Raw genomic sequence first — 21846 nt, 5'->3', positions numbered from 1 at the left:
TGTTGTTATTCTTTTGTTTGATTGAATGATCGATTGCGAGAAATCTGCGATGGAAGTCAAAAATGACAGTTACGTTATATCGAGGTATATCTGTATTGCGAGACTTTGTATGTACCACTTCAATACTGTTGCGCATTTCACCACAAACGTTTGGCTGCTGTGTACATTATTAAAGAGCTTTGAAAATTAACTCTTAAACAACAATCATTTATTTACCCTCGAGGCCCAAGGAAGACAACCCTATGTTCCTATCAGAGACTTGTTGGCAACTCGCGATGTCTGCTACATGCAGTCCGTTTATGTGTTTCTTCAAATGTCTAGTATAAGAATTTAATTCCTTTGTCTTTTGTCTCTCTTTATTAGTTTTTGTTTGTCTTGTCCCCCCGTCTCGATGAGTCTCATCGTCGCCCACTGGTCACCATAGCCGGTCGAACTCCAGACGAAGCTAGAACAGCACTACTATTCATACTGGCGACAACGCTCTGATGAGACAACGAAACCCTACCCCAAGCTCCTCCCCTGATCCTATCCTTCAACAATGTACCTCTCTAACCTCGAGTAAGCCGCGAGTAATCGGCCCAACTCCTACTAGACATAGAATTAAGTGAATTTTGTTACAAACAGTGAACAATGAATTATCGGCTCCGTAAAGCTAACGCGATTGAGCCTTCCAAATAAACGAAATGGATAAAAAAAAAAAAAAAAACAATCATTTATGGTGGTCCTGAAAAGGACCGTTTTGTCGTGATAGTTGAGTAATGCTGAGCTATTAGCGTGTTCAACACGGATGAGGCTGGCGAGCTGTATGTTGTTTGGAACGAGGGTGTCGTGCATGGCATAGATGGCCCACAGCGGCTCACGACGAGCAACTGAACCCGATCAGTAGCGGTGCGGCTTCTTCCTCCTTCTTCGTCGAATGGAAGCTCATGTGGGCTGCAGCTCGCTGCTTGCGGACAGCCTTTCGTTGTGTACTGGAGAACAATGTGACCTTTTGAAAATTAATAAAGTGTACATTTTAACAAAATTTACAATCGATTGGCTTGTTAAGAATTAAAATCCATTCGCTATTGACAGAGTTCTAAGTGGTCTAAACCTGACCACTTTTCGTAACGCGGTCGATTTTGTTTTTTTTTAAATTGCACCCCGAATATGTTGCCAAAAGACGTAACCAACCTTAAAAAAAACAGTAACCATAATTTTTCCAATCGTTACATCTAAAATGGTTTTTTCCTATGAATTTCTAAGAATTTTCTCAACGAGTGTATTTATTTTATAATATTCTCCCATTGAAAACAAATCTTTAAATTAAATATTTTTAAATTAGGTTATTTAACAGAATTTTCATTTTTTTTTTATAACCAGAAGCCACCATTTTGGATTTTAAAATAGCGTCAGACATACATTTTCGATTCTTATACATCATCTAGATTCCTAAAATACAAATATTGTGGGGTATTTGACAGTACAGATCGGACTCGATTATTCGGGGCTTCGATTATCCGAGGGTTCGATTATGCAGGGCTCAATTATCCGGGGCCATAATTAGTTTTCTGTAGTATTGTATGGATTTGGGTTACTAAAAACAAGAAGCAAACAATAACTATTGATGCATTTTAACCATTTTGAGCCAATTACATTTTTTGTTTGGTGGAGATAAACAAAGTGATATAGAAAGAAGTTGTTGAAGGAATTCTGAGGTGACCATACCATACCATCCTGGGCTGTGAGGGACCAAACGTGGTGACTGATTGCATAGTTGCAAATTTGATTTGAAGTGTTGCATTGTTGAAGATTTTCAGAACAAAACTTGTAGAAAATAAAGATCTCTGATTATCTGATGGTCGTTGAAATATTCTCGGAGCCACCTTGCATCATGAGTGAACATCTGAAATCTGGAATCTTTGAGAATATCTTGGAGATGTGAGTTGAATTGTTGGGCAGTTGAAGATCTACAGAACGATACCTGATCAATCTGAAGTCTAAACAAATAGCTTGAGTTTATTTTGGAGATCTATGATCACTTCGAGGTCTTTTGAATAATTTCTGTACAACCTGGTATCTTTTTTTTTTTATTGGGTATCAAGCTGGAGCTGCGTGACAGCTTAGTTTTCAAGCCTTGACCCATTTGAATAAATTTTGCTTCTATCTTTGACAATACAGCAGAAGGACTAGTCTATGTTGGCCGCCATATATAGATTTATAGAAAAAATCCTGTGATTTGTGCGCGTAGTAAACCGATTGAATAAGTAAATCCGTTTCGAATGAAATATCTAAATTATGTAAGTTACGAAAACCGCGCGAATTCCGAAAGCCGTGCGAGACAACCGAAGCGAGAAAAAGAGGCTTAATTGCAAACCCAAATAAATCTATCTGCGTAAAAATAAATAAAATAAGAGTAATTTGCGGCAAAACCCGCCGGTATCACACCCAACGTCAGTGCTTATACGTAAGCGTACTACGACGCGGCTCTCAAACAAAGGAGTAACAAGTGTGATACTATCACTGTTAGACCAGATCTTTGGTTCTCTCATGCAGTGGTTTATCAGAGAGGGGAAGCTTAGTAATCCCCATTGCCTGCCCGTGACGCCATTCTATCGCGGCATGAGCCAGCAACGCCGGCCATAAACCTACCGTCTCCAACACTTCACTAAAAAGCATGAAATTAAGCCCGCCCACCAACAGCAAGGTGTAAAAACTAGCCAAGGGGAGGGAACTTAAATTCCGAGTTGTGCAGCGAGCATTTCTCACTTCATTTTAACAAACGCAAAAACAAATACAGTTTATTACTAAAATTACAATCTACTTTTTTTACGTATCTTACGCAAGCTTAAACTCAATACTATATACGGCTTCAAAAAGAACTGTGTTTCGTCAACTGTGTGCAAATTTATTAGCAAATGAGCAGTTCGTGACGAAAACTGTGTATGCCAAGCATGCTTTAAACAGTATTAGATCTGCACTACAATAGCTGAGGTCTTGAAAAATATCAAGACGACTTTATGGAGATCATAAAACTCATGAAGGACTTCGGAATAATTTTTAAACTGCCGTGTTTCATATGAGAGAAAATCTGAGAGATTCGATATGGAATATGGAATACCTGGATACCTTTAGAATGATACCTGATGAAAACTTTAAAAAAATATCCTGAGGTTTCATAATGAATGTGGGCGTCTTAGTGGAATACCTGGATAAGGAGAGGAGGATTAGTAATTTCCATTTAACTCCACCACCTTATTTGGTTATCCTTGACACACTTGCGTATTTCGTCTACAATGTGCAGACTTCTAGCCGAGTAGTCGAGCATCCCAAGTAACATTGCAAGTTTTATTGGGGTTTTAAAGCACTCTACAAATCTAAATCATGGTCTACAGAACCCTCATAAAACCCAAACTTTTACTTGGGATAAGTACAAGACACTGAAAAATTCTGCACATTGTAGACGAAATACGCGTGTCAAGGATAAGCAAATCATGGCAACCAAGCCACCGAAGCCAAACAAATTCATCAAATTGAAGAAAACCATCGCATCGCTTCATTAGCCATAGGATTAAGGTACGGACAGCCACCCCACATAGTGTAGTAAAGAGGATGGAAGCAGAGTTCATCAAGGATAACATCAGACGACTATATAGCAAACTGCACATGAAGGCTTTGGAATGTTATGCTCTGCATCTCAAATTGGTCAGGGAGTATCCAATTAAATTCCAGGAGTTTCTATCTAGGGCCAAGGTAGCAGAGGAGTGCAAATCGAATAGGAAACGGAAGCTGCACGATAGGAAACCAAACAGTCTCAACGGACACGAATGACACACCGAACGGGTGAGCAAATCCCAACCACCATCACCACGACGCCGTGGGTTCACTCCATTGATTGGTTGGTTGTCAACCGATCGACGGCCGCATTCACGGAAGAACAATTGACACACCTCAACAAGGGGTTAGGGGGCTAGAGCGCAGTACAACCAAGCCAGACGTGGAGCAGATCATCATTGGCGAGATGACAGCGATTACCAAAACACTTCCAACATCATCACAGAATACGGTCAGGACTAACACATCGACCAGAATCAAGGACGGACAGGAACAAAGTCACAGTCACGAAAAGGAAATTCGGATTTTAAATTACCTGGAAAGTAAAACAGTACATTATCTGAAAGCAGACAAGGCGATCGTTATCATGGACAAGGACGACAAGGACAACAACGATTAACAACGGACCGTATAGGCAGCTTCAAGTGGACCCCTTACAGAGCATAGTGGAACACGTGGAGAAAACACTGAAGAAGTGTAAATCAATATTAGGAGAAGGAGCAGGTCGTTTCCGAGAATCCGATCCCATTCTACCTAGGATCAAGAGTCTCCCCAAAGTCCACAAACCGGGCAATGAAATGCAAGAGATCGTGCCTGCAGTTGGCTCCCCTACCCACAAACTAGCGAAGTGGCTAGTCACGGATTTCCAGAGTATGCCGAACCAGTTACAAAGTAAGGCAGTTAGTAAACCCAGAAGTTCAACCAGCAATTACAATCTTCAGAAGACATCAACGAGGACGAGATTATGATATCTTTCGACGTCACAGATCTTTTTCCCAGCGTACCGATCAAGGAAGCGATCAACCATTTGGAGGACTGGCTATTAATACACTGAGAGGATACAGCATGGAGAAACAAGGTTCGGACGTACCTTCAACTAACCCGCCTTTGTATGAAAAAAAAAAAACAAAGCTCACCAGGGAGTAAGCATTGCTTGGCTACTGATCAATCTTTGTTTACTAATGCCTTGTTCAGACTACAGAGTATTAAAGGGCGAACACGAAATTATTGCGACACATTCAACAGGGCATAACTTTCTTACCATTGGGTAAAAATCAACCAAATTTTGCACACTTTCTCATTGATGTTTATTTTGTACATGCTGTCAAACTCGAAGTCGTGTTTTTCGATTCAACGAAAATGGAGGTGAACCAACGCGAGTTGAGAGAACAAATTCTTTCCAAACACCTGGAATTTCCTGACCTGTCGCACCGGCAGTTGGGAAAAATGTTGAACATTCACCATTCAATCGTCTCCAGAGTGTTGAAGCGGTTTTAGGAGCGGTTGACGTTGGACCACGGCAAAGGAGCATGAAGAAAACCGGGACCGGAGAACAAAAAGACGGAGGGAAAGGTGAAGCGGATGATTAAAGCAAATCCCAACGTCTCAAGCCGTGATTTGGCTAAAAAGATCGGCATGTCGCAGAGCTACGTCCAGAATGCAAAGAAGAGAGCTGGACTACATACATACAAGGTACAGAACTTCCCAAACCGCGATGAGCGGCAACAATCGACGGCTAAAACTCGGGCACGGAAGCTCTACGAGAAGATGCTGACAAAATATGGCTGCTGTGTGATGGACGACGAAACGTATATAAAAGCCGATTTTAAGCAAATTCCGGGGTTGGAGTTTTTCACCGACAAGAGCAAGTTCGATGTGGACGACAAATTTAAGAAGAATAAAATGTCGAAGTTCGCCTCCAAATATCTCATTTGGCAGGCCATCTGCTCTTGCGGACTGAGGAGTGAGCCTTTCGTGACAAAGGGCACAGTAAATGGCGAGATCTACAAATCTGAGTGCCTCGAGAAGCGCCTTTTGCCGTTCTTGCAGCAGCACGACGAAGCTCCGCTATTTTGGCCAGATTTGGCATCATGCCACTATTCTAAAAGTGTCCTGGAGTGGTATGAGGCCAATTCTGTCCATTTTGTTCCAAAGGACATGAATCCGCCAAACTGTCCAGAGCTGCGCCCGGTGGAGCAGTACTGGGCAATAATGAAGCGGGAACTTTGGAAGAGCAAGAAGACAGTCAAAGACGAGAAGGACATGTTAAGAGATGGAAAAAAAAACTGAGAAACTGGTACCGGATGACACTGTAAAGACTTTGATGGAGGGCATCAAGCGAAAATGCGTTCAATTTTACACTCAAGGCTCCATCGATTAACTTTTCTTTTGATTTTTGAAGTAAATATATGTATAAAACTACCCTAAAATTTTGGTTTGATTCTAAACATTATAAGAAAATTGACATGACATTTTCGGTGTCGCAATAATTTCGTGTTCGCCCTTTAACATGTTATAGCGCTATCTTGATGGTGGTTTCCGTGTTGCAATTATTTGACAACCGTTTTAGCATGTTATAATTAGTGGCGCCGGTGGTGTAGTGGTTAGCGTGATTACCTCTCACCCCAGCAGACCTGGGTTCAATCCCAGTCGCCGCCGCCGGGATGTTCTGAGGCATAACATCTCTGATCACGCCTTTCTTCGGATGGGAAGTAAAGCCGTTGGTCCCCGGTTAATGAGTTGATGGGTCGATAGGTAGCGTCCAGGTGTGGGAGCTGCCTCCCTGGCGTCGGTAGCATTGGTGCTCAGCACGGAAAACAAGATCGACGGAAAGCAAGTGAAGGAAGAGCATGGAAAAAACATCTCGTTGCTGGACATCACGATTAACATTTGAAAATGTTATAACATGTTGATTTTTTTTTTTCTTTATTTAAGAGGTTTTTAGCCTAAAGACTGGTTTGCCTCTGATGTTTGAAAACTATTGTTATCATAATTATTAATCCGCATTAACTTGAGAACGGCTGAACTTAAGATAAATTGTCATGTACAAATTAATCGAAAATTATGCGTAAAATCCAAATAAATTAATATTTTACTAAAAATTATGCAATTTCATCAACTTGTAAATATTAACAAACATTGAAAAACAAAAAAATATTAACAAAAAACTAACGTTAGTAAAGCGGGGGCCGATTACTCGCGGCTATCTCGAGGTTAGGAGTAACAAATTGTAACAAATGGATGGCTGGGTAAGGATTGTGAACACAAGTTTTGGAGAGCAATGTGCTCTTGATCTCGAACTAGGCGACACGCTGATGAAAAAGACAAACATGGGGGTACACCGATGGGCAGCTAACAACTTGAGGGAACACAAGATGACACTAACTACTAAATCCTCAAATCTATCCGTTTTAAAAACACATAAATTAAATTCAAATAGTCGAGGTCTCGGCTCGCCAAGACATCTCTAACGGGTATCGCGGGTTGTTTTCCTCGGGCCCTGAGGGATGTGGATAACTCAAATCTGGCAACACGGTGTAAGGTACATGACCAAACAACATGCATATAACTGATATCGTTATAACCACTACCACACGCACACAAATTGCTGCCTGAGAGCCCAATTCGATAGAAGTGCGAGTCTAACGAGCAGTGATTGGACATAAGCCTTGATATAACGCGTATAAAGTCGCGGCTCATGTCCAGCCCTTTGAACCATGGTTTGTTCGACACCTGTGGGAGAATAGAATGTAACCATCTTCCCAATTCACCATCATTCCATTTTTGTTGCCAACTGATGAGGACTTGCTGACGAGCAATGGAGAAAAATTCGTTGAAGGCGAAAATTGCTCAAAAATATCGCCTTCCATAGCGCCCACCTTAGGCTACGAGTCTGCTTTCTCATTACCCGGAAGTGAGCAATGAGATGGGACCCAAGCTAAGGTGATAGTAAAGGAGCAGTTAGATAAAGCACCCAGTTTAGATCGTATTTCAGGCAGGAAATACGAGGAGTGCTTCATCGGCCTCATTGAACGAATAGCCTCCAATGATCTAAGACTATCCGAAAAAATGAAATAATGGTCAGAAGGTAGTGAGGCAATTCGCTCTACTGCGTAAAATATAACTGCGAGTTCCGCAACGTATATGGAGCATGGTTTTTGCAGTTTATAGGAGGCGCTATGAAATTGATTAAATACACCAAATCCAGTGGAAGCATTTATGGTTGACCCATCTGTGAAAAATCTTTTATCGTTACTTACATGGTGGTACTTGATTGTAAAAATTGAGGGAACAACCATCGACCGATGGTGATCTGGTATTCCATGGATTTCTTGCATCATGGTCAGATCAAAATTTACAGAGGAACTATAGAAGGCTGGCAGCCCTACTTTTGCTCAATAAAACAGATGAAATAATCCTTAATAAGTAAAAAAATCTCCTTAAAATAGATCGGGTTGCTTCTTAAATGATTGATCAAAAAACGTTAAAAATCTTAAAATGCTCAGTAAATATTTAAAGTACGCTCCCTAAAATTGAGAAAACTGTACATTAAACATTTGAAAATGCTCCTTAGTATGCACCGCTTTGCACCATTTTGAAGTGTAATTTTACCATATATCATCGGAAAAGCTGCTGTAGAAAGGTTAATAAGTACCATGAAATCAGCTGAAATGTTCAGTAAATCATTGTGTGCATTTGTGCATTTTTACTGAACATTTCAGCTGATTTCATGGTACTTATGAACCTTTCTACAGCAACTTTTCCGATGATATATGGTAAAATTACACTTCAAAATGGTGCAAAGCGGTGCATACTAAGGAGCGTTTTCAAATGCTTAATGTACAGTTTTCCCTATTTTAGGGAGCGTACTTTAAATATTTACTGAGCATTTTAAGATTTTTAACGTATTTTGATCAATCATTTAAGGAGCAACCCGATCTATTTTAAGGAGATTTTTTTTACTTATTAAGGAACATCGTCATTGTTTAATGATTCATTTACCTTTTTACCATAGAAGGCTTGAAAGCAATCACGATTGGAGATTAATGAAGAAGGACCAACCTCCAGCGTCATGTACTCATAGTACAAACTCATGAATCTTGTTTGAGGATTTCGGTCGAGCAGCTTCTCAAAGTGTTCCATTACCAAAGGATTCATTACTTCACAACGGATGAGAAACCGGAAAGACAGCTCAGCGAAATGATCTGTCAGTGGGAGAACACCCGCGAGTACTTCGAGGCTCATCGTATTAGTCGAGTGCATACAGCCTAGCATCAAAGACAATTTAATTAGCTACAAGTTCTTCTTAGATTTCATTTTTATCAGATCAATAGTTTTCATGTTATGGTTTTTGAAGAAATATAATCCATTTTTTAATACGCCCTTTTCAAAACTTACAGTGAAGAAAAAAAATATTTAAATGGTAAATGCAACCATTGGTAGCAGCGAACATATGAAAAATGTTTCATTAAAATCGGAAACACTCATGTCCAACCGATTAGCGATTTGGGCTGGAAATGATTTATAATCTTGATTTGCGGTAGAATTTTAAATTTTTTATGGAATCTTGGACTTAGATTGAGAATACTATAAAAAACAACTTTTTTGAAGACTGCAAACCGATTTGATTTTTTTTTTTAAAGAGTTACTAATCTTTCTCTTTACAACAAACAGGGAACAGGGGGATGTAATCTCCCATACAAACTTGACCCACCGTTATGGACAGTCTCTAAGGATAAGGCCTACGACCTTTCCCGTGAGCTCTCGTGCACAGAAGTGGTTTATCGTTAACCTTTCAAGCATTCGAACTGAATTCATGTTTGTGTATGTCTATAAGTTATCAACGACCACTAGTGGTACTTCATACTTCTGAGTTATTCAATTCATAAAACCCAACCGCAAGTGCCAGTAATTATGAGTGCCACCATAAACCATAACAATCAAACACAAGTACATACTAATCTATTTCCCCAGCAAATCCCCCTCATAGCCTGCCGATAGTCTTCCCCTCCAATTGACTCCACACTTGGTCGCGTATGTGCTGTGCCATGGAACCAAAATCGGTGGTAAACGGAGCTTTATGACCGAAATCGGAAAACCGAAAGTGGAGAGGATTTTACGACCAAAAATCAATTACGCACGAACAATTTGCTGAATTGAGCAATCATGATTAGATTATATCGTTTACCACACAAACACACAGTAAACGAGTGGAGCTTATGCGTATGGTTTCCAAAATTGTATATGAGGGGGGAAATAGTTATGGCTTTCGTGTTGGCCTGTAGGGACAACCGTATTGTTCAAGCTCAGCACAGCACATGTGTGTGGCGCGGTTCGTTTTATTGACCCGGAATGCGTCGCGACTAAGCTCTGCATGCAAATAAACAAAACAATCAAACAAACAAAAGGGATCAAAGTGCTGGGAGCCACTAAATATTGTGTGTGTGTACGCATGTGTGTGTGTTCCGCATGTTGGTTCAGTTGTTCTATTCATGGACAAATTTATTGCCACCCTCGTAGCCCCACTCGAACAAACTACCGGCACTTGGTATCGATGAAATGAAGTGTTTGTATTGAATCACAAAAGCCTGAAAGTGGTCGTTAAAACCGATAATTCATTATAAAGCAAAATCGTTTTCATAATGTGGAAATTTATTGCAACTACAACTGGTTTTGGTTTATGTCGGTTTGGTAAATAGACTCAATTTGCTGTTTCCGCTTGAATGCAACTGTTCAGCAATAGAAAAAAAACATCGTTTCGAATTTAAATTAACGTCAGAGACCCGAATAGAGATAATCTGAGCTAAAACCCATCGCATCGGTGCGTGATCCATACAACGCTCAGGTGTTTGTGGAAGTGCTCTTCCTTTCGTACAATTCTCGTAAAAAAGCTACAAACAGTATCCGTGAAATGGGCTGTTAATGTGTTCCGGTTAATGGGGCATCATCAGATTCTTAGCTCTTAGCGACGACGCGACGGATGGAACAACGAGGCCAAGGACGCCGTTCGGTCTACGACGACGACGACAACGACGACAACGACGGCGAAAGCGTTAAATGGCCGAAATGGGTAAATGGTGCGGCAAATTGCTTTTCGACAGTTCTTTCAACAAAAGTTGCAAAAAACGGAAAATGAGCGATCGGAAGCGTCCGTGGAAAAATCATGCTGGCTCTGGGAATGCCAACTGGTAGCTTTGGTTCAAGTGGTTGCTACAGAGGAAGCTGTTTTCCGGGGATCTTCAAGTCGATTAAGTTTCTGGGAATTTTAAATCAATTAAGTGGCTTTGTGTGATTTCCTTTTCTTACGAACGATGTAACAAGAAAACTTTTCTGCGGCAACTGTAAATTTAGGTGCTCTGAGAGTGACATATACGAGTGTCAATTTTTACATACGTTTGAGTCATAATCAGAGATGCCAGATTTACAGACGTGTCTGTGAATTTACAGAATTTTATTTTTTTCACAGACTTTTTTTTCGTTACAGACATTTAAAGACTTTTTTTTCACAGATAGGGGAAATGCAGGTAATGTCGGCCTAAGTGTCCCTAATTTGGGCCCATACATAAATTCAGCAATCAACTAAATTTTCAATAGCAACCGAAAATATCCATTAGTAACGTCCCAATAATGCGTTCATCTAGTTAAAATTGATAAATAGCAGACTTTTAGCGATGGGCCCAAATTAGGGACATGTAGGCCGACATTACCTACATTTCCCCTATTTACAGACTTTTATAATCAAGGGAAAATTTCAAAATTTATTAGGTTAAACTGTTTGAAATCATTAATCAAATTACACGTGTGATACATTCAAATCGTTTTCATACGATTTGACGGTTTGTTTGGATACGGCAACTCACGTTGGCTGGTCTATTACCACTAGCGTGCACAGGAATCTTGTTAAGGAGGGGCAATTTTTTTCTATGGTGCATTTAATCTGGGGATGGGGAATAGTCCACCTCCCACTATTTCCCTACTGTTTAATCTAGCTAATTTTATTTATTTTTTGCTCCGGTTGTGATTCATCTTCTTCAATGCAAACTACCTTCAGACAGCCAATGGAAATTGGCAATTTAATCCAATCGACGATATCGATGAAGATCGGTTCGTCATTACATTGTGCAACGACGTAATCATGTCATTTTGAATACGGTACTTGTGTACTGGCTATTTTAGGCGCCTTCCGCCAAGTGTTTTTCCAGCACAAGATCGTAGTTAGCCACCAACTGGGTGACACACTTTTCGCTCCTTCCGAATGTCCACGAAGTGGTCGGCCACCTTTGCAAAGTATGCGCACAATATCGATGAAACGTTTCATTATAAAGCAATTCTGTAGTCGCTTTGCCTCTCTAGCAGCAATCATAGATGTTTTTTGGTGGTCCAGTGCTTCGTCGATACCCTTCCTGGTTTTGAAATTCTTCCACGCTTCTATACTACCAACATGGGTATCACTGCCATTGTGTTTGTCCAGCAACTTGGTCGCTTTCTTCCAATTTCTGAACCCTGTAGGATTAGGACAGTTTAGATCGCCCGAAAAGATCGGCAGCATAATGTTTTTGTGTATAATTGGCTTCGGAAATCCAGAATATCATTTAAAATAGTTTTTCAAGTTTCTAAGATTCCTTGGAAGTTAAAGTTACAGTTCGATTAATATTTGATAGAAAAATGTTGTAATAATATTTTGCGTCATGCTCTTCTTTACAGGTTAAAAATATAAACCAAAGAAAATATATTCTTCAAGGTACTGGTTTCATCTTGTATTCAGTTACCTTTCTGAAATTTTGTGCTGTACGTTTTTGTATATTTTGAAGGCATCGTTACAGTTTATTTTTGACAAGGTCAAGGTCAAGGTTTTGTAAACCCTTATATGCTGTTGTAGTTACACTTTACTATTACCGTTGCGAGTACGTTAAACTTGGTTATTTTCAGCGAAAATTGGAGTGGAGCGCACCAAACTATTTTGACAAGCGAGTACATGATTGTTAACGGAATGACGACATGTGCGAAGGATTGAGCATGTCAACCCTGTCCCTAAGTACCGCCAGTTGGGGTAACAGAAAATGATACCGAACATTCAACATATTTTAGAGATGATATTTAGGACAAACCCGAATTTATTGCAACGCACATAAACAGCTGTAAATTTTTAACCTCGGTAACAAATGACTTGAAATTTTCAGAGAAGATTTTTACACCAATTTTTAGTGAGACAACAATTGACCAGGGATCAACGGCAAACTAATACCTTTTTTCAAATAGGGAATCCAAAAGCTGTCTTTAAACTTTGTACAGTTTCGAAAAAGTCCATCCTCAGAATTCCTTGACGTTTTTAGAACTCTATGAACTCTTTTACAATTCTTCTCAGAAGTCCTCTGAAATTATTTTTAGAACTCTTCTTGACTTTTACTCAGCCCACCTTGGAACTGAAATTCCCTTAGAGTTTCAGAAGAATTTTCTCAGTATTATCCAGAAATTATTCCCGGAATGAGCTAGAAATTATCGGTATTCCTTTGCCATTTTATTCAAAATCCCTTTGGAATTTCACTCAACATTTAATTTTCTCGGTATTCTTTTCGGAATTATATTGGAACTTTCTACAGGATTCATTAGAAATTACCCGCTAAATTTTCTTGGAATACATCACAGAATTTTTTTGGAACTGTCCTCAGAATTCAATATCCTTGATGTTCTTCTCGGATTTTGAAGAACTCTCCCAATAGCTCTTTTGAAATTCTTCTCAGAAGTCCACTGCTATTATATTTAGAACTCCTCATGATTTTTTTCTCAGAACACGTTATGACTGAAATTCCTTCAGAAATGGTTTCCCGTTTCCTCGGAATTCGCTTGAAATTTTACTTAAAATCCCTTGGAAATTTCACTCAAAATTTGATTTTCTCAGAGTTCTTCTCGAAATTATCTTAAAACTATCTGCAGCATGCACTAGAAATTATCCGCAGAATTTTCTTAGAATTCTTCCCAGAAAATTTTTGGAGCTGTCCTAAGAATTCAATATCATTGAGGTTCTTTTCGGAATATTTTAGAACTTTTTTTTTCTCAGAACACTTTGGAACTGAAATTCCCCTGAAGTTTCAGAAGAATTTCCTCTGAATTATCAAGAAATTTTTCCCAAAATGAGCTTGAAATTATCCTCGTTATTTCCTTGAAATTTTCTTCTACATCCCTTTGGAATTTCATTCAAAATTTGATTCTCTCGGTATTCTTTTTGAAATTATCTTAGAACTATCGGCAGGATGCACTAGAAATTATTCGCAGAATTTTCATGAAATCATCCCCAGAAATCTTTTCTTCTAGAACTGTCCTCAGAATTCAATTACCTTGAGGTTCTTCTCGGAAGTCAAGTTTAAGTTGTTCGTCCATGCACCAAAACGTTGAATTTTTTCTACCAGAAATGTTCAATAAAGCTTACCCCTTCATTCATCAGAACTGTGCAATTTTTACATCAGGAATTTTCAAATCAGCTTGCCCCTCCATGCAGCAGATTATTGCAAATCTCACACCAGAAATTTTCAATACAAACTTGCCCCCATAAAATTTCAACTGACCAGAACGATGCAAATTTTCCACCGTTAATGTTCAATAAACATTGCTTCTCCAATCTTCTGATCAGTACAGATTTCCTTTTTCCATTTTCCACCAGACATTTTCAATATAGCTATCATCAGAATGTTGCAAGTTTTCCACCAAATAAAGCTTGCCCCTATTTTCATATTTTGAGAATGTTCAGTAAATCAGCTTCCCTCCAATCATCAGAATGATGCAAATTTTACACCAGAAAATATTATTAAAGTTTGTATCTCTATTCAGCAAGGGATCCCAATTTAAGACCAAAATCTTTTCCGAAAAGCTTGCCCATCCGTTCACCAGAACGGTGCAGATTTTCCACCATAAATCTTCTGTTCATTTCATTCATCACGGCGATGCAAATTTTGCACCAGAAATTTTGCTCCTTCATTCACCAGGTGCACCAAAAATTGTCAGTGAAGTTTGTTTCACCATGCACCTTCGTGGTGTAATTTTTAGGCTTTGCCTCTTCAAATTTTCCACCATAAATTTTCAATGAAGCTTTGATTAGTCCCTCCATGCACCACCTTGATGATATATTTTCACCAGAAATATTCAATAAAAAGCTTTTTCTTCGATTTACCACCACGAAAGTGAATTTTATCAATCTTAAATTTACCCACTTCTTTTAGCCCTCCATGAACATCCTTGAAAAAAAAAGAATTACAATAAAATGTTTTGTATTCACTGTGGTGCAATTTTTTAACCTAAAAAATTCATTAAAGTTTGTCCCTTCATGCACCTTTGTGAAACAATTTTCAGGCACCATCTCAAAGGAATTGGCGCAGTAAAAGGTTTTCAGTGCCCTTATATTATGAAATGAAGTTATTTTACCTTCATATCAAGTTATCAAGGAATCAAGTTATTTTATATCATGATTTTGTAAATGTGGGAATAAAATTTTTATGTATAAATGGAGGAGCAATTGCCCCACCTTGCCCCACCCTGTGCACGCCAGTGTCTATTACTTGACTGTCTATAGTCACTGTCACCGAAAAACTGAATGAAACAGAGGGGCATGAAATTCCCAGATTTATTCAAATTTTGCCAAAAATTACTCTAATCGTAATTGTGCTTAAATCTCTAAAACCAAATAATATCAATTTTTATCGGTCATATCTCTATAAGTATCATGACAGGTAACGATGACAGCCGTTTTTTTATAAGAAAGGAACGTTGTGAAATCTCAACCAAAAATTTAAAAAAGGCGGATCAGCTTTTGAAATCAAATCTTGTAATGCTTTTTTCTCGCAAATCAAAGCTCGCTTTGCCAAATCAACAACACCGTCGGCTTGGGAAAATTCTCTCCTATCCAATGGTGGAATTGGTTTGCGTAGGCGTGCTTCAGTTTGCATGATATGATCATTACAAGTTTACGGATTCACCCTTTAGTATTGTTGGTTGATAAATCTGTTCAAAAATCATTTATGGTGATACCTTGAAGAGTCACAAATTGCCTGATGATGGCTGAGATACCCTATCACTTCAAGTGTTCTGGAGCTCAAATTTCTGACACAGTTGTGACATCACTCATGAAATTGGAACTCCCTGTTTGCTGCATCAAATGTGAAGTTCCAGTTTCATTATTGCATATTTTGTGCCAGCTAGAGATTTTGAGGTGATAATATAGCGCATTACACACATTGTAGGAAGTGCGGAAACGTATATGTCACGACTGGGAATTCTCGGATATCTCCAAGGTCATTACTGATTTCCATCACTACCTCAACAGATTTCCCCAATCTCAGGCATCCGGTGAAGATCAGCATCGATGGCACCTATCGTTTGGTCTTGGGTTTGGTCACGTTTGGCCATCAATTCTGTTGCCAAATCTCCGGGCAAATATCGTTGCTTCCAGAGTTTGAACATGCAACAATCACAAAAGCAGATGCTCAAGAAAGTGACAGTTCACATCACAAGTGCTTATTATTATTCATTAAGACTAGAATTTATTTAAAAAAATCGAAATTTTTAAGTTATATGAAATGTAAAACGGAATAATTTCGTCCCCCTTGAATGAAACGGACAGTGTGTTTCCATCCTCTTCCATATTCTTATTCGAGAACACCCACTCTCGGATGCAGTTTTAGTGCCCAACGTGTGATATCATAATTGGGAATTGCACCACAAAATCAAATGAACGTTTGACATATAAGTGATTCATCATATAGAACTACCCTGGAACCTCCATTTACGAACCAAAACGGGGATTCGTAAATCGAATTAGTGCGTAAAAAAACCTCATTATTTGGGATTTACTTCGTAAAATGAAAACTCGTTATTTGGGATTTACTTCGTAAAAAGAGGTTTTTGTAAATATTGTCACATACTCCACAATATGGGTATGTCTGACGCCATTTTGAAATCCAAGATGGCGGCTTCCGGTTACAGAAAAACTTGGAAATTCTGCCAAATACCCCACAATGTGGGTATTTTTGGAATCGGAGTGATGTGCAGGGACCGGAAATCGATGTGTGACGCCATTTTGAAATCCAAGATGGTGACTTCCGGTTACAGGAAAACATAGAAATTCTGGCAAATACCCCACAATATGGGTATTTTTGGAATCGGAATGACATGTAGGGACCGGAAATCGATGTGTGACGCCATTTTGAAATCCAGGATGGTGACTTGACTTCCGGTTACATGAAAACATGGAAATTCTGGCAAATACCCCACAATATGGGTATTTTTGCAATCGGAGTGATGTGCAGGGACCAGAAATCGATATCTGATGCCATTTTGAAATCCAAGATGGCGGCTTCCGGTTACAGGAAAACAGAAAAATACCGTTAAATACACAACAATATGGATATTTTTGGAATCGGGGTGACCTGTGAGAATCGGGAATTCTGTCTGACGTCATTTCGAAATCCAAGATGGTGACATCCGGTTACAGAAACACTAGAAAATACTGTCAAATACCCCACAATATGGGTTTTTTGGAATCGGGGTAACTTGTTAGGACTGAAAACCTATGTCTGACGCCATTTTGAAATTCAATATCGCGACTTCCGGTTACATAAAAACATAAAAATAATGTTAAATAACTTACAATATGTGTATCTTAAGAATCAGGATGACTTGGTGGTATTTGCCAATTTTTCTGTAACCGGAAGCCGTCACTACAATTCCAAAAATACCCATATTGTGGTGTATATGACAGAATTTCCAAACTTTTCTATTACCAGAAGCCGCCATCTTGGATTTCAAAATGGCGTCAGACATCGATTTCCGGTCCCTAAACGTCACTTCAATTCAAAAATACTCATATTGGGGGGTATTTGGCAGAATTTCCAAGTTTTTCTGTAACCGGAAGCCGCCATTTTGGATTTCAAAATGGTGTCATACATCGATATTCGGTCCCTACACGTCATTCTTATTCTAAAAATACCCACATTATGGGGTATTTGACAGTATATCCCAGTTTCACAAAATCACAAAAAAAAACTCGTTATTTGGAATTTACTTCGTAAAAAAAAACCTCGTTATTTGGGATTTACTTCGTAAAAAGAGAGACGTAAATTGAATACTGCGTAAAAAAAGACTTCGTAAACGGAGGTTTCAGTGTATATGATGAATGTTATGTGAAATTCAGATAGATAGCATTGGTTTTGTTAATGGAAAAATATTATGTGAATTCCCAATAGAAACTACATGAATTTTTTCCGTGTACTAATTTCGTAGGTAAATCGATTTGTTGCTCATATTAGAAAACAAATTCATGTAAAAGCTCAGGATGTTTTTATCTCAGTGTATGAGTTAACTACGTTTTCAAGAATATAAGTGAACTAATCTCAACTTCCACCTCATTTGTCGTGTAATCTTATTTTATCTTTTTATTAATTCCATTTAACGTAGACGGCGCAAATGGATGCATTCCCAACTCCAATAAGGTTCAATTAGTTAAAAGCAGGTATTTCGTATCTATTACATGACCAGCCCCTCCCCCCTCACGCGCAAAACTTCTGCTAACTTTATGCAGCCCAATTACAGACATTTCTGGAATTCACAGACATTTTTCGCAGACTTCTGAAAAAAATCTGGCATCTCTGGTCATAACAGATGCGGTATATAGCTCAAACGTGAAACGGACTTACAGTCCAAGTACATAAAAAAACAATTGTAGCACAAGTATACGGGAAGTTGTGACCCTATAGTTTGGTAATAAGTAGATCGGTAGAGAATATTAAAGAAGATTAATGATTTGGTTTGCATTGGGCTTGGAAATGGTGCTAATTTTTGATCAAAACCTTGAATATTGCAAGAAATATTGAAGGACTTGCTTCCCAAGAAAAAATGGCGTATTTAAAAAAACAAATTGTGTAGAACATACTATTGTCAAAAACTTGCATCCTGATAAGTTATTTGCAAAAAAATGATTTTCTGAATGCTCTTACCATAAAATTACATCTCTATGTAAACATAAGAGATAGAGGGTTGACGTCTTTAGCAAAAATGTTTGTTTTAATATTGTCTTAAACTTTGCTCAAGACACCATTTTGCTATTTCGACAAACAAAAAAAAGCAATTTTTCATCGCCGCCCTGCTAGATGAATTAATCATGAAATGGCTAAGCTCAAAATAAAGGGATATTTAAGTGCACAAACTTCTCCGAAGACCCTATATGGCTTAAATGGACCGTTTTTGCCTAAACTAAAAACGCACGTTTTGGCACTTGTATTTTTTTTCCTTTGGTTTGTTTTTTCCGTCGATCTTGTTTTCCGTGCTGAGCACCAATGCTACCGACGTGCCAGGAAGGCAGCTCCCACACCTGGACCCTACCTATCGACCCATCAACTCATGAACCGGGACCAACGGCTTTACTTCCCATCCGAAGGAAGGCGTGATCAGAGATGCTATGCCTCAGAACATCCCGGCGGCGCCGACTGGGATTGAACCCAGGCCCGCTGGGGTGAGAGGTAATCACGCTTACCACTACACCACCGGCGCCGTTTTTTTTTTTGGCACTTTTAGACCACTCTGCACTGTCATGAGAAATCACTGGTATGTTGGATATAAGCACAAACGAAGTGACAGACGACTAACTGGCGAAGAAATCAATTAAAATAATGTGGTTCGCTGTAATAGAATTTTCTTAGAAGCTTGTGCCATCAGCCACCAGATGGGCTAGTATTTTTGTTTTGATTTGAACATAGTTGATTTTGTGTGCAATGTGATCTTTCACAGTGTGCAAAGAGTGTATCATTTTGTCAATTTTTTATGCATTTCAGTTTAGAGTAGAGTGAAAGAGATAGAACCAAAACATTCTAGTACATTTAGTGTTGCCATGTGGTACAATCCATTAGTAGTGTTGCTGTGCCACATGGTAGTAGTAGTGTTGCCATGTGGTACACTGAAAAATTGCATTAGCAGGTGCGTCACCAAAGTTTTCGAGCCGCTCCGTCTGTCGCTTCGTTTGTGATATAAGGGTTGGGATTGCAACGGGATTCGTTTTGGAAAACGATATGCTGGATTGATATCCTAACGATTTAATATCGCGAAGGAGCTTGGGTTTGAACCCACTGCTCAGTAGGCAAAATCGGTCGCCACAAGGCCACCGAGATCCTTATCATACAAAAGAATTCCGATCAAGTTACCGTTCTACTTACTTTAACTAGGCTTCGATCCCGGCGGCGACCTGACCGACGACGGCAACAATTGCTCTTGAGAAGTATTTTATATGGATTTCCAATCAACACGTCTTCCCTAAAACTCATACATAAATTCAGCAATCGACTAAATTTTCAATAGGGACCAAAAATATCAATTGGACCGTCCCAATGACGCGTTCATCTACACACTTAGTTTTTTCAACCGAGCTCGGCTGTGCAAATCTCGGCAACAAAAGTTTTACTGAGATCTCTGCAAACATTTCATTTCATTTCATTATCATTTCAAACAGTTCAGTCACGCTATTTTCCCTAGTACTTCTTTTACGTACCCGGCCGTCCAACCGAATTTATTTAAAATAAAAATTATGAATAGATATTATGAAAGAAAGCCGATGTACAGTATAACTCTATAATGTGAAGGAGTTTGAGATTGAACCCATCATTTTCTGCTCAATAAGTAAAATCGGTTGCCACTAGGCCACCGAGCTCCTTATATTATAAACAAATTACGAATTCCCGATCAATTTGCTGTTACTAGATTTCGGTCCCAACGACAACAACTGCTCTTGTGAAGGATTTGAAATTTTCGATCATATGTTCAGTAAGCAAAAGCTAGCCGGGTCCTCAATTAATTTTTTGACTGCCTCCTCCCTATACTACCGATGGTTTGTGTCTGAAGGATAACTCTCAGCCCATCATCCTAGCTAACGTCATTGAACAGGGGGAACTTACCCCTACACCCCTACCCTGATGCCGTTGTTTTGCGTGGATGGCCTTCGGTTTGCGAGGAAAGGCCGTACCAAGTTTTGTTTACAAAAACTGATAGGCCCTTTTTAATTATGGGTCAAGAATTCAGGATCAAAAATTGAAAATGCCTCAACTCAATTTTGTAAACAATCTTTGTGAGGTATTTTTTTCGCGAACCGAAATCTACAACACAATCGAGTAGAGCAGAATTGTTTCCTGTTCATTTTGTTGGTTTGCGTTGGCGGATTTCGGTTCACTACAAAATGGCCTTATAAGGTTTGTTTACTATGGCGACAACGCTCTGATGAGACAATGAAACCCTACTCCCAAGCTACTCCCCTTTTCCTATCCTTCGACAATGTACCCCTCTAACCTCGAGTAAGCCGCGAGTATTCGGCCCAACTCCTACTAGGCATAGAATTAAGTAAATGTTGGTACAAACAAAGAACAATGAATTATCGGCTCAGTAAAGCTAACGCGATTGAGCCTTACAAATAAAAAAAAGTTTGTTTACTAAATTGAGTTGAGAAATTTTCGATTGTTGATCTTGAATTGATGATTGACACAAAGTTTAGTTAAATCGACTAGGTGATCTGACAGCATCCCGTGCGAAGTGTAGCAGCCATGGATAAAGTGTTTATTCCTTTATTTAACGTCGGTCCGTGTTCCGGAATCTAGTGCCAATCACCGATGGACATCTTTTGCCATCCATATTGACGGCAATCGAATGTACAGGAAGGCAGCTTCCACACCTGCGTAGAATATCGCACCTATTCAACACACATGAGCCGGGACCAACGGCTTTACTTCCCTTCCGAAGGAAGACTTGACCAGAGATTTTGACGTAGGACTACGTCTGTGATTTTTATATGGGGGTAAACTTCGTGAAAACCGGAAATGGAACATGTAACAAAATTATGAAAGATTTTGAACGTTAATAACTCAGCTTCCCCTGGACCAATTTCAATAATTTTATCGCCAATCTATCAGTTATATATCTACGCATCTGAATAATTTAAGACTTTGTCACTTTTCAAAATTTACTTTTGAAAATTTAACGAATGTGCAACTGTTGCTATGATTATTTAAATTAGCACCGCTTGCCTGCGAAAATCAGTTTTCAAAGTTGAATTCCAACCGGTCTCACCAAACGGTCATCACCGCGTGGTGAGTGGTGGTGTTCTCCAGTAAACAACGAAAGGCTGCCTGCAAGCAGCGAGCTGCAGCCCACATTAGCATTAGACTGATGCAAAATTTGAAATTTTCGCTCCACAGTGCTCAAACGGTTTCAAATCAGGTCTTGATTAGC

Source organism: Ochlerotatus camptorhynchus, unplaced genomic scaffold (assembly GCF_037179485.1).
Source record: "Ochlerotatus camptorhynchus isolate MF236.1 unplaced genomic scaffold, CSIRO-AGI_Acam_v1.1 ptg000605l, whole genome shotgun sequence".
In the NCBI taxonomy this organism is placed as follows: domain Eukaryota; kingdom Metazoa; phylum Arthropoda; class Insecta; order Diptera; family Culicidae; genus Ochlerotatus; species Ochlerotatus camptorhynchus.
The sequence above is the reverse complement of the archived record's forward strand: the minus strand, read 5'-3'. Positions refer to the sequence as shown.